The 25,530-nt window shown below is 42.0% G+C and overlaps 1 long non-coding RNA gene across 1 annotated transcript in view; it reads left to right on the plus strand.

The window, feature by feature from the left end:
• Positions 1-102: 102 nt before the first annotated feature.
• The window catches only part of LOC120324986, a 32,581-nt gene continuing 7,153 nt past the window's right edge, over positions 103-25,530 (plus strand). The window contains exons 1-2 of the long non-coding RNA XR_005566736.1: positions 103-267; positions 15,031-15,100. This is a non-coding gene — a long non-coding RNA (uncharacterized LOC120324986). The remainder of the gene's footprint in view (positions 268-15,030; positions 15,101-25,530) is intronic.

A 25,530-nucleotide genomic window follows, 5' to 3' on the forward strand; every position in this document is an offset into this window, starting at 1 on the left:
ATTTATTTTGTGTGGTGGTTTTATTTTGTGTTACTTTACGATCATGAATCAAACTCGAAAAAGCCCAAACTCAGGAACGGCACAAATTCAATTGGTGTGGTTTTGACTGTAAGGAGAGAGAGGAAAAAAAAAAAGGGAGGGGGCCTTTTTCTCTCTGCTTTCTTTTTCAGCTGTGTGCGAGCTGCTAATTGAAACCATCTCCTGGGCTCCAGCTGGTGGAGTTCCAGCCGGGAGGAGGGAGGAGGCTCCTTCGGCGTGGCAGTGAAGGTAATGTCTGTTTGAATTTGTAAAGCTTTAACCTGCCTCAGCCAGCAGATGAATTCTTTTATAGCTTATGATCCATGGGAACACTTAAAACTGAATTTCCACATGCTGGAACGCTCTCCCAGCATATCAAGAGACTGAGTAAAGCCCTGATTAAAGCAGTGTGGGAAGCCCTGGGCGCTCCCCCCACTCCAGCCTGGGAGCTGCTTGGCTGCCAAAGCAGAGGGGTGTGAGGCTCTTGCATTTTATCAAGCAAGGGGACGTGTCACCATCCTTTAACATGGCTAATGAGCCTTGGGGATTTAAGCTGGGCTCTTCCTCCCTGCCCCCAGCACAAGGAAGGGAAGGAGGTTGATTTCTAAAATGGGCAGGGTTTGGGAGAGGTTCTGGAAGAGAGGAGGGACCACTTTCCACCCAACAAGCAGCCCAGCTTTGCTTCTTTTCTGGGGATATATCTCTGTAATCCTTTGAGAATAATGGGTAGGAATTTGATTCCTGTATACTTACATTTCTACTTGCACACTTACAAGATACAGACCAAAGGCTCCTTTAAATAATGATGCCTGGAAACAATTAATTAGCTGTATATATGTGTGTGTATATATATATATATTTACATCTGTGATATATAGGCTGACTGTTTCTGTCTGATATCACAGAATGGTTTGGATTGGAAAGGACTTTGAAGCTCATCCAGTGCCACCTCCTGCCATGGGCAGGGACACCTTCCACCAGCCCAGGTTGCTCCAAGCCTCACCCATCCTGTCCTTGAGCAATTCCAGGGGTGTGGCATCCACAGATTCTCTGGGCAACCTGAGTTATGTAGGAAAAGAACTAATTCAGCCCTGAAGCAGAGAGAGTTTTCAGGGTAAAATGTGGTACTCGGAGTGAGGGATCAGCACATACTGTGAAATCAATATCCCCTGGATCTCCATCTAAGCACTAACAGCACAAAACATCAAAGTTATACCCAAAAAACTGTCTGGCTACCACTTCTAAAAACACACTGAACCATTCTGACTTCAGTTCCACAGACATTTCCCTCCTGATGTGTACATGGAGTGTATTAGTGACTGGCTGGGAGTGAAGCTCTGACTATTTACACGTAGCCTAAAGCCCAGTAGTCACATCCAGTGAAATCATCTGCTTGGCTGGGCACTGGTTGTGGTTGCCTACGTAACTGGGAGAGATGGTAAAATACTTAAGTGCTTCTAGAGAGCTTTGTGTCACAGTTATTTTATAATAAATGTGTTTTCAGAGCTGTTACAGACCAGACTTGCGTCCCTTTTTAGAGCACAGCCCTAATTTCAGCAGAGATGAGGAAATATTCTTGATGTGTAGCCCTCCAAGAGGAGATCTTTTTCTGGGTTAATTGGATAAACAATGCCATCTTGAAAAATTAGAGGTTTAGAGCTCTCAAAAAATATTCTCAGTGTATTTTTGCTTCCTCCTGACTCAACCACAGCTTGACCTAAAAAGTGCTTAACTTGCTGTGTTGTGATGTCATTTCTTTGGGCTTATTTGATTTGGAGTGCTCTGTGTGTCTGATTCCAGCATGGCCTGTCCATGCTCAAGGAGAGTGGTATTATTTTCTCCTCCCACACCCATTTCAGTTCAATTAAAAGTAAAAAATCTCGCATTTCCACCATGAAAACCATCGATCCTCAAAAATCAGTGAAATTCCTATTCGTGCTCCATGTAAGACCTCAAGTCTTATTTGGGGCTGCAATGGCACAAAATGATAAAGTTGCCATTTATTCTGGGTAATCTGAGGAATAATCCAGTCATCTTATTTTCCCAAACACCCTTTAAAAAAAAAAAATAATGTGATATCAGAACTAGAGCCCCCTCGTAGCAAAACACTGTTCGGCGCAAAATGATCCCGCTGGGGTGGAGCCTTGGGGGTGTCTCAGAAATGTTACCATTCCAAGATGTTGGCAATGTTTCCATCAGGTGGTTTTAAGGCCTGGAAGAGGCGTGTGACACTTATTTTTAGGTTCTGTCCTTTTCTTCCCCCACCCTCCAGCTCCCCCAGCATCAGTGTTTCCTTAGAAACCCCGGCTGGCAGCTGGCATTGGGAAAACATGGAATGACACCCGGCTGCCATTTGAGGGAGGTGATTATTGTGCAAACAACGTGTTTTCTAGTGCTGGCAGAAGTCTTGGGTTTGATCCTCTTGCCAAAAACAATCATTTCACTGAGGTTTAGGAGTGGGAGGAGCCTTTTTCTGCTTCCTTTTGCATTCCTGCTTGGAAAGGAGCAGCACTCTGAGGAAGAGCTCATTGCTATGCAGAGATAGAACCCTTTTTTTCAGTCAGGTTGTGCTCCTGGTGCTGGATGGATTTGTTGTCAGGAGAGCTGCATGCTGGGGTTGCATAACTCTTTAGAGGTGTTTATGTACAAGCTCTCCCAGGGGTGATGTTTTATCAAACCTTATTACAAAAGCTCCCTTCTCTGCAAGCCATCAAATTCTTATGGAGCCATTAAAATTCAGTGTGGTGTCTGGTCAAGGATAAGCAGAGGCTGTTTTTCATATTCATGTGAGTAAGATGTAACACCTGGAAGTTTCCAGAACATTTGGTATAAGCTGGAGCTGTCCTGTGCTGTGGTCACTTATGGGGTCCTGCTTTAGAGGTAGAGAATCCCAGAATGGTTTGGGTTGGAAAGGACCTTAAAGCTCATCCCATCCCACCCCCTGCCATGGGCAGGGACACCTTCTGCTATCCCAGGTTACTCCAAGCCCTGTCCAACCTGGCCTTGGACACTTCTAGGGATGGGGCAGCCACAGCTTCTCTGAGAAACCCATAAGAATGGGTTGGAAGGTTGTTTTCTGTTGTGTTCAGATATTTTTACTTCTTCTCCGAACTGCTTGTTTAGAAGTGCTCTGATTTACCCCTTTCCCTGCCTCCTCTGCACTCTGTGTGCTCCCCCAAACCCCTCTTCTGCATTATGTCTGAATTCCTGACCTCCTTCTTTAACCAAATTGGGAATATGAATTGGAATTTGTTGCTGAAATGTGCCACTGCTGCTGATTGCATTAAAGAAATTAAGAAATATAATGCCAGCTGGGGTTTGTGGTTCTTATACATAAGGAAGTGATTGTCCCCCTGGTGAGGCCTCACTTGATGATCTTAGAGGTCTTTTCCAACCTAAATGATTTCATGATTCTATAATCCAAAGCTGGTTTCTTCCCTGTGTGGGAGGTGAGGGAAGGACTGAGGAGAGGAGGTTCCTGGCAGAGAACTTTCCAGCAGAGACAGAGCAGGTGAATTGTGGTGTGGCAGCTGCAGCCTCAGCACTGAAAACCCCTCCCCTCACACCTACAAGCCCCAAGCACCTCTGGGGCAGTCAGAGTGGAGCAAATCCTGCATGAATTCCCCAAGAAGTGAACTATCCCAACCCCCTGAGCTGCCCTGTGCTCTCCACTGGGCTCCTGGGGGAGGGGGGGGGTTGCTCCAAACTAAAGAGGTATAAAGGTGGATTTACTTTTGTCTGAAAATCTGAAAACTGCTTCCATATTTGTCTTTGAGGACTCTGATGATGACCCAAGGTTAAACCCTTGGGAATGGCAGCACTGGTTTATTTATAGGCTGACACTTATCAACTAATAACCAATATAGACTATAACAGAAAGGACACTGATATATTTGATAAACAGACTTGTATTCAAATATCTAATATTTTTTCTTTGCATTCACATTTAAAGGTAACCGTAAGTGCAAAATATCCAGGTATAATTTGTCTTGAAGGCTTGAACCTGTTGCTCTGCAGGGTTTGAACCTGTTGCTCTGCTGGAGGGTTTCTTTTGGGATGTGCCCACAGAAGGTGGGACAAGTGTTGGAGCTCCCACCTAGCTGGGCTTAAACATCTAATAGTTGGGGTTAAGCAGCTAATACGTGGTGTACAGGGTATCAGGTGTGATTTACAGTGTGAGAGCAGCCTCAGTGCTCAGGAAGGGTTTGCACATCCCAGGAATTTCTGCTCTGGTGGTGCTTGGCTGCCCCAAGCCCGTGGCTTCCCAAGCGTCCATGGGGGTGACGGGGCAGAACGGAGCTGCCAGCGCTGCCCACACAGATTTATGGGGGCACTAAAGTGTGTGGGATTGTCTTCACACAGCCCCAGAGTGTGTGAGGACACAGCAGGTGACCTGTGACTGGAAGGAGGGAGCACCTATCCATTTACATTTGCTGGAAGTCTTGGAGCACTGGGCTGTGGACACTTTATCAAGTGTTGCCTGACAGCATCTAGGAAGGATGTTCTGCAACGTCTCACAGCATTGCCAGGCACCCTTTAGAGGAGAGAGATCTCCCTTTAGAGGAGAGAGATGCTTTCTGGGGTCCTTGCATTGGTTTGTTTGCTCAGATAACATTTCACCCAGCCAGTGTGGACTTGCTCATTTCTGAGCCTTTATTCCTTTGTGTTTTGGTCCCGTTGCCTCTTGGAGTTCAGCCATGCAATTTTCTCCCTGGTGACACTTGGCTACTTCCCCAGCAATTAGTATGGACACCCTGCCTTGTCCTTGTTCCCATGGAGCTCGTGTGTAACCTCAGTCACAGTCCCTTGAGCACTGCCCTGTAAAAGCCCCTCCTCAGCCAGACTCAAACAACTGAGGCTTCTCCACATTTGTTGTTTTTAATTTTAGTTTTTTCCCCTGCCCAAAATGAGCTGTTGCATCCAAACCAACCCCCATAACTCCTGCTCTGCCATCTGATCTGTCCTCACAGAAATTGTTATCAAATGGGGGTGATTACTCTGTTTTCTTACAGGTCTTTCCTATTCTTGTGCTGCTGGTGTGCTGTGACTGTCACTTAGGATTTTAAATATACATTAGAAACTTCCTTCCTCTATTTTTCTGCTGCTTATACTTAATTTTTAAGAGGTTTGTGTCTGTACCTGTGAGGTATTTTCTCTCTTTCTGGAGAGATATGTGCCATTGACAATCTCTATGTTACATTTTTAATCATTTGTGCATTAGAGCAGTTCATAAAGGGTTGGATTAATAAGGTGTGTTTCATATTCAAAGTATAAATGACTGCCATCAAGATGATAGTTGAGAGAATAAAATCTCACTGGAAATCATAGTCCTGAATAAACCTGGAAATTCAAATGCCCTGCAGGTGGGAGATGCTGCAGGATCCAGACAGTGCTCAGGGAAAAAAAAGCACTTTTTCAGGGCTGCAAACATGAACAGTGTGAGAAAGGGTGAAATGAAAACCAGGGAAACTGAGTCAGGAGACATGGAAAAGGGGGCAAATTAAATGTTTGCAGCATCTTTCTACTCTATTACTTGAGCAATAGAGCCAATAAGCCAATATTAATTGCATGTAAGTGTGAGTTAGGATTTAATGTGCCCTTATGTGACATAATGACATAGACCTGTCCATATGGACTTAAAAATAAATTCACTAACAGAAGGAATTTCTCATTTAATACCTAAATTTGCATATACAAGTACTAGTACATATAAAAAAGCCAGATATCCAAACCAGAGAATGATTTGGGTTAGAAAGGACCTTAAAGACCAACGAGTTCCAACCTCCTGCCGTGGATGGGGACACTTTCCACTAGGTAAATAAATATATATATAAATCTACTTAATAATTGCATAAGTGCTGAAAGAAAAAAAAAATACCCTGCCTTTGAAACAGAGGAATTTCTGTGCTGGAACAGGTTGGGAATGCCCTGATTTTTACCTCTCTTTCTGACAGTTATTCCTTAGGAAGGAGCAAGGAACTCATCACACACAACTGGGGAATGATTTCCTCACCAGGAAATGATATTTTTTTCCTTATTCCATCAGTTTGCAGCTGAGCTGTGACCCGAAGCACCGGGTTTTGTATCTTTGATACAAATTATTTTTATCTTGGGTAATGCAAAAATCTCAGAGCTCCCGAAACCCTGGAAAACAGATGTGATGTGCCCACCGTGCAGAGAGGGAAAGGAAAGCACATTCCCTTCTCTTTGAGTTCTTCCCCTGCAGAAAATTCAGATCAGGAAGAATCAAACACTTGAGGAAAGGTCACTCTGCTGAGGTGCTTTGAAACTCAGATGAGAGAACAACCATAATCTCGTTATAGAGGTGCTTTAATTCAATCCCACTGAACGGAGCCTCTCCAGGGGACTTCCCAGCCCCAGAGCACACAGAGGCTTCCCTGCCCACGTGGAATATTTGTGCTGGGGGAGAAGATGCTGGAGGAGAAGGTTCTGGAGGCACCTTGAGCTGCCTCACTGAGGAAAAGGGGGCGAGGGCCATGGTGATGATGGTGGGGGACACTGTGTGGGCACAGTGGTGCTGAGGAAGAACATTCCACCCCAGGGTGATACAAAGCCTTACCTAAAGTAAATTACAGCTTTAGGAGATTCAAGTTTTGGGGATTTTTTGGCTGATTTGGACAGTGATGCTGTGCCAGCCCCCCTGTGGGTGGGAAGGGGCGCCTGGTGCCTTCTCCTGCTGGTCGAACACCGTGAGGCCAAGGGAGAGCTTTTTATTTTCAGTGTGGGTTGTTAAATTCTCCCCTCTCTTCAATTACAGACCTCAATTATTTTAGGAACCGTGACTTCAGTGCCTGCAGCACAAAATCTCTACCCCTGTTACAAGGTCAAATCTGATGTCCTCTATTTATGTTTATTTTACAGCTGAGCTGTTATTTTACAGTTTTGGTCCGTGGCAAAGGTCATTTTGCTGTGATTAGACATTGATAGAATAAGATCCACAGGGTGATAAAGTTATCACTTGGAAAACGTCTCTTTTTATAGTACAAATATTATGAATTCATTCTTTCCTTTTTTGACTTGAATTAAAACCCACCAAGTGCAGCTATCTTTGCTTCTCTTGTCTGACACGGCTTTGCCAGTCTGTAAATTCTCTTTCAAATTAGGAGACCGAGTTTCCTTATCAACCCTTAGCCAGTTGCAATTACTGTCACTCTTTTCAGCACAGTTAATAGGTTTGTGCCAACCAAACTGAAACTTTTGTCGTAAATTGTGATTTCGCCGAGTGCCCCGAAGTCTCTGATATTGTTTTAAACAGAAGAGCTGTTTGAGATGTGGCAGGCAGAGCTAAACTTTATTCTTTGCCTTCACAAATTGCACTGGACAACTCGACAAAAAGCTGAGGGCGTGAAGGATTAGTCTCCCCCTTCATTTTTGGGAGGGATTATATTATTTTTTTGTTCTCAGAATAACAATTTAAAGTGGAATAAACAGAAGGCAACGTGGACAAAAACCAGCTTTTGAAAAATGTGGGGTGAAAATGTAGGGTCTGTTGGGGAATCCATGTGATGCCATCTAAAATGCTTTTAAGAGTGTTAACTAGTCACATATATCCAGGACAAGATACAAATATTTCATAATGAAAAAGTATAGAGAGCTAAGAAGAAAACACATCCAGATTCCAGGGCAGTCAGGCTTCCCTTGCCATGTTTTCTCACTAATATTTGTGGGAAAACACAATATATGGGAAAAATGCCATAGAGAGGTGAGTGTAGGGGTGCTCTGAAAAGAAAGATGGTTTCAGCTCCTCTCTGATGGAAGTATCTGGTTCCACTAAGGACACTTCACATCTCTTCCTAGTGCTGTTTGCCTGTAAATATTTCATTTACCAGTTTTGGGGGCTTTTGAGATCGTAGGAAAGGGATGGATAGCACAGCAGCCAACTGTGTAACCCTGTAAAGTTTGGGATGGTGACTCTTGCCCAGACAGCTGACAACTGCATGGGAATTAAAGCCCTTTTTATAGAAAGTAAGTGTTTTGCAAGGTGGCTTTTTTAAAAAAGACAGTGAAAGTTTGCCTTGTTTGCCTTGTTTCAGAAGAGCATCCTTGCTGTGGGACAACTCCTCTTCCTCCCTGCTGGTCTTCTGGATGCAGCTGTGGGAGGGGAAGTCAGCAGAGGGCATTTTATGTTGAACATATATTTGTATATAATACTGGGGGATGGTTTTTCCCAGGTTTTCCAAGCTTTTTGCTCCAGCTGAGCTGAAGCTGCAGTGGGACTCTCGTGCCCAGTCCCAGCACTGACAGCAGAGAGAGGGAACAGCCCCAGGACCACCTGCCCTCCACGTCCTACCTCTGGCAGTGACCAGGAGCAGATGCCCAGGGCCACAATGTAAGAACTGGGCAAACACTGCTGGATAATTCCTCTGGATACCCTCTCCCAGCTCCCAGGAGTCTGCTGTTTAAGGGCTTACTGGCCAGGAAGTGGCAGCTCCATCACTGCCTCTAACAGCCCTCAGTGGACCCTCCTGCTGCAAATCCTGCCTCGTTATCCCCTTGTACAATGGGGTTAATGATTTGAACAAGCAGCCCTAAATCAGAATTTTTTTTCCTTTTTAATGCTGAGTTATAACAACTCCAAAGCATTCTTTTAACATGATTTATACTGACTTGACAAAAAAACTGAGGCACTGCTGCAGTCAGACCTCCTAACTCCTCGTTACTGGTGTCTCTCTAAATAGGTGTTGTGCTACCAGTCGAGTATAAAGGGCAATAGTTTCTATAAAGAAACATGGTCTAAGTTCCTAAAAATACGTTGTTTGGGGGTTTTAAGTCACATTCCTGCTTCCAGCAGGGAAATTAATTTGGTTGTCACTGACAGAGCCTTTGCTCCCTGTGGGTGAATCTCCAGAGCTGTTTCTTCAGGGGATAATTAAAACATACAGTGCTGAGAGTGAGGGAGAAGGGGATGGACACAGTGTAATAATAACAGTGCCCAAAATGGTCCTTTCATTACTTCCTTCTCTTCAGATCTCTTTCCTGGCTTGTCTCTTTATTTGTGTTTGTTTTCCATCAGCAGGATGCAGTCTCTTCATGAATATATTTCCCCAAGTAACTCCCTGGAAATAACCCACATTTGATCCTATGGAAACTGTTTTCATGGGAACCAAAATCCAACTGAGAGAAGAGCCTTAGATCCAAAATATATATTTATTAAAACCCAAACCAAATAAACTGAAAAAAACAACCTCCCCCAAACAAACCCAATCCTCAGGAAAAAAAAGTTTCTGCTGATACTCTATTTCTCCTTCTCTTCTTTTACTCTTGGTTGCTTCTAAATGCAAACAACAACACTGCTTCAATAAATATTGGATCAGGCTCCTGCTGCTCCTGTAGAACCATCAGGAATATCTGTTTTCAAAATTGTACAGGGTAGTTCTTGATTTCTAGCAAGGAAATTTCATTAAACCTTTCCAAGTTAAGAGAGAGGACATTGTGCAGAGAGGGACTGAAGGATCTCAGCCAGGTGTGTCTGTGGAGCTGCAGGCAAGTCCCTCTCAGAGCCTGGGGATGTCAGGATAGAAATGTTAGGAAAAATAGTAGAATATTAGGAAAAAAATTCTTCCCCATGAAGATTGTCAGTCATTGGGACAGAACGTTTTAGTCGTGGAGGGATTTAAAGCTGTGTAGATGTGGAAGTTGGGGAAAGGGGTCAGTGGTGGCCTTGGCAGTGCTGGGGAATGGTTGGACTCAATGATCTTGGAGGGCTTTTCCAACCTTAACCATTCTGTGCTTCTATTCTGGGATCTCCAAATTGCTTTGAGACCCATGGAAACTACTCCACCATCCAAGTTCTGCTGGGGTGTGACGAGCCTTTGATTCTGTGACTTAAAAATATGTGCGCAAGACTGATTTGACTGATTTAACATCATCTTCCCCTTAATAAATGCCCATAATTTAGAGGGTCTCTAAACCCCGTGGTTATTAAGAATAAAACACAGAAGAAGATGTTCCTGGAAGTCTGAGAGGGACTGATGCTCACAGGACCTTGGAGCCTTGAGCAGGGAGATGCCAAGCCCTGGCAAAGAGTTTCCATCTTGCTCTGCCACTGTGACTCTTTAAAAGCCCTATTCTGCTGGATTTTGAAAGCCTCATTTTAAGCCAGGCCTTGGGTGACCAATCATTAGAGAAAAAAAAGAAATCCCTCCAACTAGAAGCACAGGATTGGTATCCTTGGGGGTTTCTCTTTACCCATCTCACTTAAAACCCGCATGAATTCTTTTCCTGAGCTGTCTGTGGTCCCAAGGACCACTCTCTGTGCAACTCTTCATCTCCCATCCCAACCAAATTCCTTCCCAGGGTTTGTTGCACACAAACATCAGCCACTTGGTTGTTCAGGTTGTTCTTCAGAACTCGGTGGCAGCAGCTCCTCAGGGGGGGTCTCCAGGAAATGGTCTGGTGGTTCCAGGCACTTAATGAATTATTTTTTCAGTTGTTTGCACTTATAAGCAGAAATGCTTGGGTGTGTATGAGGTTTTCTTGGGGGTTTATTGCCAAAATATGATGTCAGTGGCTACATGAAATAAGGCTGATTGAGGTTAGCAAAGCTTGGCTTGCTGTTGACTGCCTTTTAACGGGAATATTCAACATGCAGATGGGCTCAGAGAGAGGTTACCTGGGGTCAAGTGGGAATTTAAATGTAGATTCATAGATTTTTTAAGGCCAGATGGCACCACTATGATCATCTTGTCTGATCTCCTGCATAACACAGGCTGTGGAATTGCACCCATTAATTCCCATGTCAGGCACAATGTTACAGAAACGTGTTTCCTGCAGATGTTTTACTTCTCCTCCGTCAGGGCAACCTCTGAAGTGACCTCACATGGATCTTAGTGCTGTTAATAACCCAGATTAATGTAATATCAAAGAGAAATACTTTCAGGGTTTGTTCACCGGAAGCTTGGCTTGGTTGCAACTCTTTTTTTTTCCCTTTTCTTTAATTATTTTTTGTGAGATCAATAGAGCTGTACAGTTGCTTTCAGCAGTATTTAGTAAAAACTCCAGAGGGAGGATCTGACAACCTTGCCCTGTGATGTATTGGCGTGTCAGAACAGCATATGGTGAAAGGAGCAGAAAGACAAGGGGGAAAGCCAAACCAGAGCTTTTTAGAAACATCCTGATAAATGGGTTGGTGACTAAATAAAGGTTTCTCGCTACCAAAAGCGCAGCAACAACAGCAAAAAAAAAAAAAATTTGGTCTGAAAATAAATCCCTTTCTTGCAGAAAATCATCGTCTTTCACTTGTTCACTTTAGGAGATTGTTATTTTTTTCCAGCAGGATTTCTCACTTTCGTGGAGAAACAATCAATGTGGGAAACTTTTCCAAAAAAACCAAAGCCATTTTTGATGTGGCCTCTCCAAATCCTGGTGTCGCTGTGTCAGCCAGGCAGTCCAAATGTTTCCCAGAGCACTGTGAGCCCAGTCCCTGCTCTTTGTTCACCCAGAAAGGCATTTGTTCTTTGCAATAGTCTTATTTGGTCTGACAGGAGCTCAGCACGTGAATAAAACATTATGAGACATGAAAAATGATTGCAGGATCAGATGCTGTGCTTGTAGCCGGTTTAAAGAAGGAATAAATAAACCAATAAAAGTGCAAGTGTTGTTAATGTTCATTTTGCAGCATTAGCTGAAGTGAGTTCAGTGGCTCTGGCTCAGAGCTGGGAGTTGCAGCATTCCAAGTGTTTCTGCTCGAGATGGGGGTGTTTCAGCAGGAGGTGCTGAAAGGAGGGTGGCAAATGGGGACAGCGATGGGGCAGGGAGTAGAGGATGGATATAAGCAGGAAAGTGGATGACACAGAGCTTAAAAAGCCTCTTAGGGCTCAGTTTTCAGTACCTCTCCTCATTTCTCCTCCCAACAGTGAGAGCTCATGACCGTGTGGTAACAGAAGGTGTGGAAGGGGGTGGTGTAACCCAGCCCTCCGTGGGGCAGCTTCAGATGGAGAGGGTATAAACCAAATCCTGTTGGAATCATGCATCCTATCCTAATGTCTTTCATATGGAATCGTAGAATCCTTAATGTTGGAAAAGATCTCCAAGGTCATCCAGTCCACCCTGTGCCCCATCCCCACTTTGTCCCCCAGCCCAGGGCACTGAGTGCCACAGCCAGTCCATCCTTGGGCACCTCCCTGGGCAGCCCATTCCAGTTTTTAACAACCCTTTCCATGAAGAAATTCCATCTGATGTATACATGGATATGTGTACAACTGCTGATTGCAGGCTTCCTTCATCTTCACATGGCTTTTGGGGAACAAGCACTAAAAGCAATAACTCACTAAAAAACTAAAACCCCCACAAAGCAAATCCTCAGACATATAATATATGGAATATATAGTCTGGGACAGTGTGGGAAGAGATAGTCTTTTAGTGGAGATCTTCAAACAAGAAGCCTTTCCTGATTGTGAGCAGAAACACCTTGGCATCCCTCACTTTCTTCCTGGTCAAAATGACTTTAATTTACAATCCACTGAATAATCTGCACGGTCCATAAGCAGTCTGTGAGCAGAAAGTGCATTCCATGGGAAGCAGGAAGCAAATCTTTGGGTGTTAGCCCACAGTATTTACAGCTCCTGACAGGATGCCTTTTCGAAATGAAGGTTTCAACATGGCTTAGCACACGCATGCTGTAATTTGTCTGTCATTTCTCTCAAAGTTCATTGGCATTGTCAGGTCGTGTTTAACTCAGTAGGGAAATATGGATTTCATCCCTGGTGATTTCACAGAGCATTTTGATAGCCTTAAGGTTTCCCGTTAAACCCACAGCCTCCCATCTCCTCCCCACCCCCCCTCTTGAATTACTGCACCTCTTTGTGGGACTTCATCATGCAAACGGCCCAAAAATGAATTGTGAAGGATTCTTTCAAACTGTGATTGTTGTCTTAAAGGATTAAATGTCTGGAAGACCTGGAAGCTCTCTGAATGTGTGTGTGAGGTGTCTGTTGACAGAGCCAAAAAATCACCTGTTTCCTCAGTGCAATTCATTCTGAGTATAACAGAGAACTCTACTTTTGCACTGGGGAGAAGTATGACAGGAGTACATTGACCTTCTTCTTCCCCTTGTAATTTTTATGGAAGAGCAGGAAACTCTCTTTGCAGGACTGTGCCTGATGGCCTCATTCAGTACCCACTGACAGAAAATCTCAACTTTGTCTCAAGTTGCCCAGGCCAACAATGGACCCAACTTTACACAGCTGCTGTTACAAACTTCTGTTTGAGACCAGTATCTGGAGAACATTTAGTTTCCTGTGCTCAACCATTTAGTTAAACATGTTTACAGAGTCCATTAACAGAAATCAAAGCTGACAGATTAAAAGGAATTTCATTAATTTAGGAGGTGCTCCAAGCTGAAATAGAGCTCAGTGCTGATCCTCCAACATTCCAACCCGAGTTAAGCAAAGTCTGTGTGGGTCTGGGTGAGTAAATATTCCATTGCTGTGTCAAAATAAGGGTTCTTACATCAAAACATTCTTTATAATTTATTTTTCACTCTTCTACTATTTTGAGTTTTTAACTCTGATTTCATGTGCACATTCACGAGAAGTTCAGAACAGTATCATTTTACCTGATAAGTGCAAAGGCAATTTTTATAAGCAGAGCTCAGTGGTGACAAGGAAACCTGCGTCTCTTTGTGGTACAAATAACATAATTGCAGCAAAATGCTGCTTTTGAGAATCTTGCCTTCAGCTGCAGCCCTGTGTGACACCCACCAGAGTTGCACACACATTCTGTTCCTGGAAAAAAAAAGAGAGGAGACTTGTGTGTCTGTTGGTTACAACTTGAAGACAACTTTTAATCATCGGGAGTCTCTCAAAGCACAGCCTGGTTATGGAGTCGGAGGAGGGGAAGAATGAGCTGACCTTTTCTGCTGACTGCCCCAAATTGACTTTGCCAAACTCCAAGAGTAGATTATCATCGCGTGTTTCTGTCTCATTGTTTGGACTAGACAGAGCTGGCTGTGGAATATGGGATGTGCCAGAGTGGATTATTGTTAAACTTCAATCTCCAGCCCTGGTTTCAGCTGGAACACGCAGTGCTCTTTAATAGTGGTGCCTCACGTACCCACTGCTGCTCTGATGAGATGGGAGAGCATCCCACACTGACAGGCTGTCAGGGCATCACTGCAGTGGGAGGAGGAAGGTCTGGGATGATGTGACAGGTCTGAGGACAAGCAGGACCCACGTGGAACCATCGCAGGGCAGAAGCAGATGCCACAGGTGGGACGTTGTAACTGGATCTTTCCCCCCTGGGCTCCTCCAACACCTCAGCAAAGCATTGCAGGGCTTGTCTGGGGGGATGTTTGTTCTTCACATCTCCATCATTCTGCTCTTACTCTTCCAAAATTCAGGAGTGAAAAGTCATCAAAGCAACTCATAATGATAACAATTCTGTAGCAGTTTTGTTAATGCCTCCATAATTAGCATTTGTTCTTACAGATGGAACAGCTCCCTGTAATCCAGACATAAGTATTCCATTTTAAATAGGCACCTGAATTCCAGCGGTGAGTGGGGGAAACTTTAATTACATTTCAGAAGTGCATCTCCCTCATAATCCCACACTTTTTATTACACACAAAGTAACATTTCTGCTCATTTTGGCTTGATTTCCTTCTTTGCTTTTGTCTGTTTAAAGACAAAAAATGTGAAGAAGTATAGGAAAGCTTGTTGACTTAGATAAATTAAACATGTACAGAGTAATTCATACACAGGGTTTAATTTTTTCCCTACTTCTTGGTTAAGATATAATACTTTCCTGAATCGAAGTCTTAAGCTTCCTAGTGCTATCTATTAATGAAAACAAATGCTAGTGTCATATGAAAATTATTATTTAACATATTACAAAAGCTTAATCTCTGTTGTTATTTCAAGCTCATGTTGTTGAGCTTCAGTTATTCGGGAAAAAAATACATATAATTTAATTTGATGTAGGTCTCCGTTGATGGAATCCACAGACTTTGCTTTCCAACCAGGATTAACCTGCTGATCTCATTTTTCCATGCAGGAAACCTGAACACGTGTCTGAGTAAATGCAGAAATGGGGCCTGACACTTTAATTCTGAAGGTGCACCACTGTGAGTAGAAACATCTCGTTAAACTTTGGCTCGAGGGCCTGGGGTGGCAGGACAGGGAGTGGTGGCTTTAAACTGAAAGCCAGCAGGGTTAGATGGGATACTGGGAAGGAATTCCTGGCTAGGAGGGTGGGAAGGTCCTGGGACAGGTTGCCCAGAGAAGCTGTGGCTGCCCCAGGATCCCTGGGAGTGTCCAAGGCCAGGTTGGAGAAATCTGGGATTAGTGGAAGGTGTCCCTGCCCGTGACAGGGAGGGGAACAAGTTGATCTTTAAGCTCCCTCCCAACCCAAACCTCTCCATGATTCTGTGGTTCACTGAACTAAAAGTAAAATAGTCTAAAATGACAAATAAAGGGTTCAGGTTTAAAGCAAAACTTTCTGTCATATCTGAAAATAAACTCAACAGCTTTAACAAGTTGCATTTTTGGTGTTTCCAGTTGACAGGTCCTTTTTCTCTCTATCTATTTTTTGAGTATTATCTTTCTACTCTGCTTGTCATGACTACATGAAGTTCTGTGAGACAGAGGCTTTGGTGACATTATTAACTTCAAAAAGTTCCTCTCTCCTTCACTTTACATTGTATTCAACTCCCGAGATAAGTTCATGGTAATATTACATAAATCTGATCCCATTTATTTCAAGGTATTGGTTGGAAGAAAGTTTATCCTTCTCTCTATCTTTAGGAATTACCCAAAGGTGTTAAAAGTCCAAGCCTAACTATTTTTCAGAATTGGGCTGATGGGGTTTGATGCCTTTCTGAAGGAATAACATGAGAAATATGCCCAGGATAACAAGATAAGCCAGGAGGTCCAATTTTCCTGATAATTTTTCTTAATTATCATTTGGGGGCTTTTCACTCTGGGCTACTTGGTTATATTGGTAATAAAAATAATTCCCCTGTCATAGCTTGGAAATAGCCAACAGCCAAGTAAGTCTTTTGCATCTAATTCTCCTCATCTCCACAGACCCTGCAAGCTGCCTGCAAGGTATAATTAATTTATATTTCGTACCCCAAGGAGGAAAAGTTGAGTGTTCATCAGCCTGTATGTTCTGACACTTCAATGAATTATGATCAGGGATGTTATCAGTGTTTATTTGAACCCCATGATAAACAAACCTGTGTTATTTGCCCTTCATTTCCTTCTTGAATGTAATAAATCAAATTCCAGCACTGATCATATTACATCCACTTATTATTATGATAATTCAGACTGGTGGAGGGCCTGATCTTGGTGCTCCTGGAGGTGGATTTCACCCGAAATAATAAAATCCAAACACAATGCCCAGGAGTTGGCTGTGGTTTGAAAGCAAATCTCAAATTTGAGTTCCAGCTTTAGAGTTGCTTTGTGATGTAGAATTTCTTCACAGGGCAAGAGAAGCTGCACAGTTCTTAGTCCAGCTCACAAATATATTTCACAGAATATCCCAAAATATACTGAGTTGGAAGGGACTCACAAGGATCAAAGAGTCCAAGCCTTAGCCCTGCACAGGACCATTTGTGGATGGCTTGGGAGCCAGAATTCCAGCTCCTTATCTGACAGAGCAAAAAGCCCATTGCCAGGAGCTCTTGTTCTAATTATCTGCATTATTTTGGCAATTTCAGGTGAGTTTGTAAGCAATTTTAATTTTACAGATATTGAAAGTATGCCTTTTCTCAAAATAGTAAGTATTAGTACGATTTTCATCTGGAGATTTTTATTCATTTTATTGCCTTCTAATTTTGCATTCTATTTTCTCTTTGAATTCTGAACTGAGCTGTCAAGAAGCCAGGTTTTTGTGTCTAGGGAGTGTGCAGAGAGAAAAGAAAAAAGTCACATTTCTCTGTTCTTTTATGTCCTTAATTTACCAGGAGAACTCAGTCTGACCCAGGACTCCAACAGGGAGAAAAACACACCTATAGAACAGCTCATGGAAAGAAAGAAAATAGCAAACAGCAATTAAATGTGATATTCTGATGGATTTACATATGGAGGAAGCAAATAAATCTGAAATTATATATATATTATCCTTTTCAGAAATATTAATTAAGTGCTGGTGAACTTAATTAAGGTCATGAAGGGATTACATAAATCAAACATTGCTCTTAGGGCATTGCACCCTTGACATTCCCTGTGTAGGGAATCATGGAATATTGGAATATCCAACTCTTTTCTTGTCTTCCTTCCTCCTCCTTTAGTTTGTCCCTCTGGAAATTTGTACACCTTGCAAAAGTAACCCTGTCCTGGGCAAATTTATGGGCCAATTTTTTAAATCCAGGGAAAATATTCCCGTTCCCGTGAGGCAGGTGATGCTCAACACAGGCAGATGAGGCAACTCCACTTTCTTCTTTAAGAACTATCTGGAAATGCTGTTTTCTTCTGAATCCTGATCTTCTTGCCCTTTCCCAGTCATATTTGCAAATGCCAGAGCCTTCATGTCCCTAAATCTTGGGAAAATTCCCTTTAAAGAGGTCATCTGAAGCCACTGGCCAAACCCTGATGTTTGCTTTTCACCCTGAAATATGGTATTTATTGACTTTCCCTTCTGAAAACCAGACAACTTTGTTGTCATCATTTGTAATTAATAATGCTTGGCATGTTTTGCTGCACATTTTACTGTCCATATTTATAGAACTTAATTAAATTCAACATCACATTAGGAATACTTATATATTAAATCCCCGAGTCATGGTTCTTCTTCCTTTTTTTCTTTTTTGTGTTCCTCCCCACATACATTTAGTAAAAGAAACATTTCCAAAATTCCCATCTGTTCCGTACGTAAATCCAGTTAATTATACACTGATTGACAAGGCTATAAAAGGACATTTTTTGGGAGATGATAGGTTTAGAGGCTGCACTAAAAATTACCATGTGTAGGCATTCTGCAGTTTTCCCATGGAAACTCTGTGTAGGAGTCAGGGAGATACAAATCATACAACAAAATGTGCTCTGACTGTCACCCCTGTGGTGTCACAAAGGTTTTGGGTTTTTTGGCATGTATTTACCCATCCTGGAGGAAATGTGGGTGTTGGGAGGGATCAACTGGCAATTGGGCACCTTGAACACAGCACTGAGAGCTGCAAAAATGAATTTGAGGCATTAAAACCTTGGAATTGAACCTTAAATGCTGGACTTTTGTCTAAATATCCGTGATGCAAGATGAGCCACTCAGTTTCTTTTTTAATAAATTTTTTAAAAATGGTGCATTTTATGTTTCTTAGTTCTTTCTGTCCTTTAGGGTTTTTTCGAGAGGGTTGGGGTTTTTTTGTTTGTTTTGGGTTTTTTTGGGGGGGAGATTTTTTGTCTACATAGACCACTTTCACTCTAGGCCAGGAAGAAGAGAATTTGTATTTTATAGATGCATTTATTATTAGCAGGGGTATTTATGAGAGAATCTGGGAGAGACATTATCAGAAACACCACCAGAAAATTTTGACAGAAATGGCAGGAAATCGAAGACAGGAAAAGGTCAAACAGAAATCAGACAATTTCTTAATTATGTTCTTAATGAGGGTAATTAGGCATTGGAACAGATTAATAATGGCTGTGGTTCATGCAGCGTCAATGAGGGTCTTTAAAACAAGATTGAATCTCCTGCTAAAATGCCTGATCTAATTTCAGCAGCAGTTATTGGGTTAGATGAGGGGACCATGAAATAAAATCCCAATCTGTGATGCAGAAGAAACATTCCCAATATTTCTGAGGGCCCTGAAAATGTCTGACTGTGGAAAAATCCGCCAGGAGAAAATTCCATTGTTCCACTGAGGTGAAAGGTTGGTGTAATCGGGTTAAAATATTAACACATCATCTAGGAAAGCTGCAATCATGTCTGTGCTGAAATAATACCCTGAAATATTCATTTTGGGCTGCCTGGTTTGAGTTTCTGGGAGGGGAGGGAGAGTTAAACCTCCTCAGCAATGTGTTCTGAGGATCAGGGGCATCACTGAGTTAAAATCTTGCACCGAGTGCCCAGACCTGGCTGTGAGGAGGACCCAGGTAAGGATGTTTCTTCTCCACAACATGGTTCAGTATTCACAGAGCGACATTCCCAAGCCACTGCCCTCATTAAACTTTGAAGGTACACCTGGTTTACGAGTCTCCCAACGCTTGTACTCCCATAAATCTCTTTTGCTAATGTTCTAGTCTAGTCCTTAGAATAATACTGGTTTTGTGGGGTTTTTTTATTTTTTTAATTTGTGGTTTGTTTGGTTTTGGGTTTGTTTTTTTTTTTTGAAATTATACATGAAAGGATTCATCCGTATTTTATTTTCTGTTGTTTTTTTTTGTTTTTTTTTTTTTTTTAAGATTATACATAAGACAAATAATCTGTATTTTATATTTTTCTTAGTGGACACAACATTCATATGATACTCATTGATCACCTCTACAAGGGGTTCCTGTAGTTCCCAGATGCTTGTAGGGAGTTTTAGGTCATTTTAAGGGGTTTTTTTTTGAGGCTTTATATTTGACACAGTGGGGGAAGAAGAGGGAAGGAAAGAACAGAGTTGAATTGCTCCTCAGATGCTTGGCCACAGAACCATGTCACCGCCACCCTGTCCCCTCTTTTCCTTCAGGGAAATCTGTGGGAATCCAGGAGCACCATTTAGCCCTTGTGGGAAAAGCTAAATCTGGAAATTATCTGTTTAGTAACTGAAGTGTCTTTTCATGAATGGGATGGTTCATCCCCAGCAGGAGACAACTGAGGGCTCAGCTCCAGATGGAGAGTGTCAAGCTCCTCATAACCCAATTAATCCAAACCAAACTCGTGCTAATTTAATGAGTTGTAGTTCACAGAACGGTGTCAATGAGGACCAAAAACGTTGGCTGAGATCTGTGGGGAACCTTAAATCACAGAAAAATAATGCCATGAGCACCTCCAGAGCACTCCTGCAGAGCAGAGCAGCAGAACAACTCCTGGAAGACAATCCAGAGGAATTTGTAGCTGCTCTGAGTTTGTGATTGAGAGGACAGCACATAATCCCTGCTCATTGCAGGGGGCTTGGAGTAGATGACCTTTAAAAGGTCCCTTCTAACCCAAACTGTTGTCTGATTTTATAGTACTCACAGGGTTGCACCGTGTTTGCAATCCCACATAAATCGGTGACATTCACGCACTGAAAAAAGGGGGAGAATCTTGAAATAGGTGCAAATATCCCAACCTATTCAAAATTTAAAATTGATTTAAGAAAATCAATCACACAGAAAAAAAATGAAATTAGAGAGTGCTGAGAGGAGCAATCCAAGCACTTCTAAACCCAACTGCTGCCCAGCAAAGGAGTTGTCCAACTTCTTGTGCATAAACTCATTTTACTCTCTATATTTTTGTGTTCAGGTAGCACAAAAAAATAAACCTAACAGAGAAGGAGGTTCCAAACACCTCTCACTAATAGAAACAACAACTGTTTCAGGGCTGTATCCCAGAAAAACTCTGCAGGAAGAAATGATTGGCACAGACAATAGCTGTGTCTGGCAACTGTCACTTCAATTTGTTGGTACAATTCATCTTGGTTTGGTGATGGTGATTTACAGTAACTTCCCCCCTCACAACTGAATTCATCCCTGAAATGATTCCATGACAAACAAAGTGTAATGCTTATTCTTTATTTACAGTAGGCTTGTTAGAATATTGAAGCAACCTAGCATCAAGAAAGCATCAAAAATACAGGGCACAGTCAAACCACACATTAGAGAGCACAAACTGTGTGACAGAACTGTCAAAGAGAGTGTTGGACACTGGGGGCTGAGAAAGGAGAGAGATGAGGGTAAAAGAAAGGGGTTGTAAGTGCTTTTTGTCCATATTATTGTGTTATTTTATTTTAAAAAGGTATTTTAATTTCATTTTAATTTTTATTTAGTAATGTGTCTGTTCATTCACTTATCTGTTTATTTTAATTTAATGTTTCTATTTCTTAACTCATCTGTTCAGATGTTCATTTATTATTTCTTTTTATCTATTTATTTATTTATTTATTTATTATTTCTTTTTATTTATTTATTTTAATAGTAGGGTTTCACCCCTACTTTTTATTGAGTTGCTTGGCACGTTTTCACTGTGAAAAGGCAGAATCTTTCCCAAGAAATGTTGAGGTTGATGAGCTCAACACCCCACCCAAGTCTGGGCTGATTCCAAAATTGGACCTTGTTGCTCATCACTCTATTGAAGGAGGTCACAAGAAGGAAGGTTTGGTGTTCCCTGCCTCTCTGCCACATCCCAGAGTGCTCCAGATGGGATCTTGTGGCTCCATGGAAGGAACAACTTCACCCCTTGACCTTCTCCCTGAGCTGACCAGAAGTTCCTGGTCCCATTAATGGATCTGCCCAGGGATGGGTGGGAATTTCAGGAGCTGGTGTTGTCTCAGAGGCTTTTCTGCCAGGGATATTCCTAATTCCCAACCAACAGAAATACAGCATCATTAGTCTAATTCCCCTGAAATATCAAATTGTTATTTCAATGCTCTTTAGTGCTCTTGTTTGCACTATTTCGGGGAACTCTACTTTGTTAAATCACATCACTGATAAACTTCAATCTGGATGTTTTCCAACCCTGGCTCCATGCTAACAGGCAGTTATTTCCCCCTGAACACCACGAGGGTCTCAGTGCAACAGCAGGAACCTGTTTCCAAATCATGGAACTTCTGGGGGAATGAGACTTTAATTTTAGTTTGCCTTTCTTAGAACCAGGGCTACAAAAATATTTGGGTTTTTTTTTATTCCCTCATTGCTTTTAATTTACACCAGAACCCTTAATAACCATTGCTTAGTCACCAGGAGGCTGAATTTATTTAAATCAATATCTAATTAGGTTTCTTAATTTATTACCTTTCACTTCAGAAATTTAAGAAATTTAAGCAATTAAGTGTCTGCACGGATATCCTACTGTTGCTTTTTGTTTCTGCTTGACTAAATTTTTTGTAATTGATTATTTATAGACCCAAATGTCACATTGATTTCTTTAGCCAGTGGATTTTTAAGAAATGAAATCTCTACATTTTGGGGGTGGAAGATTCTTTCATGTTAATTTTCTTTTTTTTTTTTTTCCCTGCAAGAAGATGAAATTAAAGGATGTGAAATGTGATTTTATTAAGCCACAACACAACACAAAGGTGTGTTTTCCTCTTACTTCTACTTTGAAATTGCTTTGATTTCAAGGGAAAAATTGCTTCCATGAAAAGGCATATTTATAAAGGGTAGAAATCCCTATTCACAGGCAAAGGAGAATCTTTTAGGAACTTTTTAGTGTGGTGGGGACAGGGAAATCCATCATATGATACCTCTTGTAGTACTGCATTTGATATAAAATGCCTAGTGAAACCTTGTATTCCTTTTAAGATTCCCTGCTGGAACAAGATGGTCTTTTAGGTCCCTTCCAACCCAAACAATTCCATGATTCCATGATAATATTCAGCACAGATATGGCTGAACAGATTTATTTTTTTGCCAGTTTTCAGGAGCTTTTCCTACATGAGGGCACTATGGAAATGGTACCTTATGGAGAATAAATATCACTACATTTCATTTTCCCCCTTGACAGGAAAAGTGGCTGTTGGAAGTGTTATAGGACAGAGTCTGGTTTAGACTAAACCAGAAGGGATTTCTGGTTATTACAGCACTGTCAACCTGAAATTGTACCTTCTAGTACTTGGAAATCCTGTTCACACAGAGACATCAACTGTAACAAACAGTCTGTTGGCTCATTTTATTCACATTCACCTCATTTAGCCACAGAAATAAAAAAAAAATAAAGAAAAATAACCAACTCACTGAATGTTTCTGGATACATATTTGCCATCTATGTCACTGTAAAAAAAACTTCATTTTTCTGGTGTGGGTTTTTGGGACATGGGAACAGATTTTTTGGCTACCTTGACACCAAGTTGCATCAGAGATGACATTTCAAAGACACCACCCAATAAATAAAGTCATTGTGCCCGTTTGCCCGTATTTCTGAGCTCATTGTTGGAAACAACAGCTCCCTAATTGTGGCTGCTTGTGCCATTAATGAAGCAGTGCTATCTGGAGTGTGGATTTTGTAATCTTTTATGCATCTGAATAGTCTGAAGTTCAACCTAATGATTAAGACCCACTCGAAGCCTTTGGTTCTGCGAGATGTCGTGTTCGGTGCGTGGCTTTCAACTCCCTTTGGCTTCCAAGTGGCTGGAATGCTGTGAATCCCAAGCACGAGCGAGGCTAAAAAAAGGGAAAGAGGAGTAAAAGGATCAAACATAAAGGGGTGGTTGGACTCTCACTGCTGATATCCCAGCTCTGGGCACACGACAGCAACACTCGACTCGAAGAGCCGGAGAGAGAAGCGTCGGGGTTTCCAACGAGCCACCGCGATTCCAAATATGCCTTTGTGGGATGCAAATGTGGACTTACCAAACATCAGTGTCATGGTTTTTGCAGGCTCCAGGCTCGGCTTTTTTGGGTTTTAGATGCAGAGAACACCCCCAGCACCTGCATCCACAGGTGCATCCTCTGCTCACCCCCCTGATCCCGCAGTTCATCCAAGCACAGCGAGGTTGAGCCAGGCACGGGATGACCTTGGAGAGCAGGAGGAGCACACACAGGTCCTGGTTTGGGATGACCTTGGAGAGCAGGAGGAGCACACACAGATCCTGGTTTGATGCTCACAGAAAAAAAGAGAAGAATCTGCTGCTGATCAATGCCACACACCACCATTTCTTATTTTTTTTCTGCTCTTTTCTGCCCAGAGCAGGAGGTTTGGAATTGTGCTTTAATGGCAGCCTGCTACGGAAGCTTATCCTGGGAAGGGATCTTTAATAAGGCTGTGCAAACATGAGCCAAATCTAATGTAAACTATTTTTTTTTTTAGCCTAATCTGCCTCAAGAGAAATGGCAGATTCACCTCCAGCACTAATGAATGAATATATTCCAATCTCACTTTATTTTCTAACAATCTACTATAAGAAAAATACACGGAATATCCCTTATACCAATATATAGGGGTTGAACTCGATGATCCGATGTGTCTCTTCCAGTATGAGATATCCTATGATTTATGAAATAAAGGCTGCAGGTAAAGACTGAATTTTAGAGGTATTACTGCCACTAGATAGGACTTTTAAGCACCAACCCCTGTATTTTCTGTCTCATATGGGTGAAGATTGGTTAAATTGGATCTATATTTTATCAGCTCCTGGTGGCTTTTCATGATTCCTAGTTTTTGGCTTATCTGTATCATATTGACTTCCCATGCCAAATTGAAGTTATGGGACAGAGACACAGCTTCTCTCTGGATGGTGGGAACAGGAATTTTAGTGTCTCAGGTTGTTCTTCTTCTTTAATATGGAAAACGTTTAAACAACTCATTTTCTTGGGAAAAAAAGCCCATTATTTCCAAGTTGATCTCTTCCCGAATAGGTATTCCCCAAAATACTTCTGAAGTCCAACTTTTCATCCTGATTTTCAGGTGAAAATAAATATTAGATTCTTCCAACAGGCTGGAAAATCTATTTTTGAACGAGCTTTGTAGCAAACATCTGCAAAATGAGAGGGAAGGAAAGCAGTGTGGAGATTTCATTCCCTACCTGGAGGGTAAAACCCAGCTGTTGTTCCACGGTTCAGAGCCATCAGGAACATCATAATTAAAAGGCACTGATGGGACATCTCAGGTGGCACAATAAACTCACCTGTGTCTTATCTCTGTGCTTAGCAAAGAGATTTTCTATGAAAATGGTTAAAATGAATGTTAAGGCAGGAAAGAAGGAAATATGTCCTATTTGCTGCACAAATTGTCCCCTTTCAGCTTTATTTTCATTTGCAGCTGTGCAAGCTGGGTATAAAATGCAGCTATTTTGACTTTGTAGTATTTTATGCCTGGTTGGAGCAGTTGTAAAAATTGCAAGGCAGCCAAGAATTGGACCTTCTCCTTCTTCCTCCATGGTGCTTGGTTTTATGTGGCACCTCTTCCACTAAACCGAAGGCACAGAGGAGCCTAAAGAGTAAAATAAAAGCCTGCCATGCTCTACTAAATCTTATTACCCAAAGCAGAATAATTTTAATGCCTTAAAAGTTTTATCCACTAGGTCCCTACGGGAGGAAAACGTTGGGTTCGTAGCAGATTTATTTTCCCTAAATATCTGAATTTCCATCAGGTTTCCTCTAATAACTGTCAGCTGACCTGATTAAAAACTACCTCTCCTCTGGTTGATTTAAATCAACTTGGCTGCCACACAGGAAGCTGGAGCACAGGCTACTTTAGCTGGCCATCTGCTACACTAAATTCATTTATTTTGGAGAACTTTGCTTTAATTCAATTACCGGGACCATATTTCACGGCAGGTGTAGGAGAGAAATCTGTATTTCGGGTTCCTATGTGGGATATGGCGTAGGCAAGTGAGGAGTGAGAGGAGGGCCTGGGTAACATAAAAGAGAGGAAGAAAGGATTTCCCTGAAAGCTTTAATTACAGTTTTAAAGCAGAAAAACTTAAACAGG

This window comes from Pipra filicauda, unplaced genomic scaffold (genome assembly GCF_003945595.2).
Source record: "Pipra filicauda isolate LSUMZ 115617 unplaced genomic scaffold, ASM394559v2 scaffold78_size3787270_pilon, whole genome shotgun sequence".
NCBI lineage: Eukaryota > Metazoa > Chordata > Aves > Passeriformes > Pipridae > Pipra > Pipra filicauda.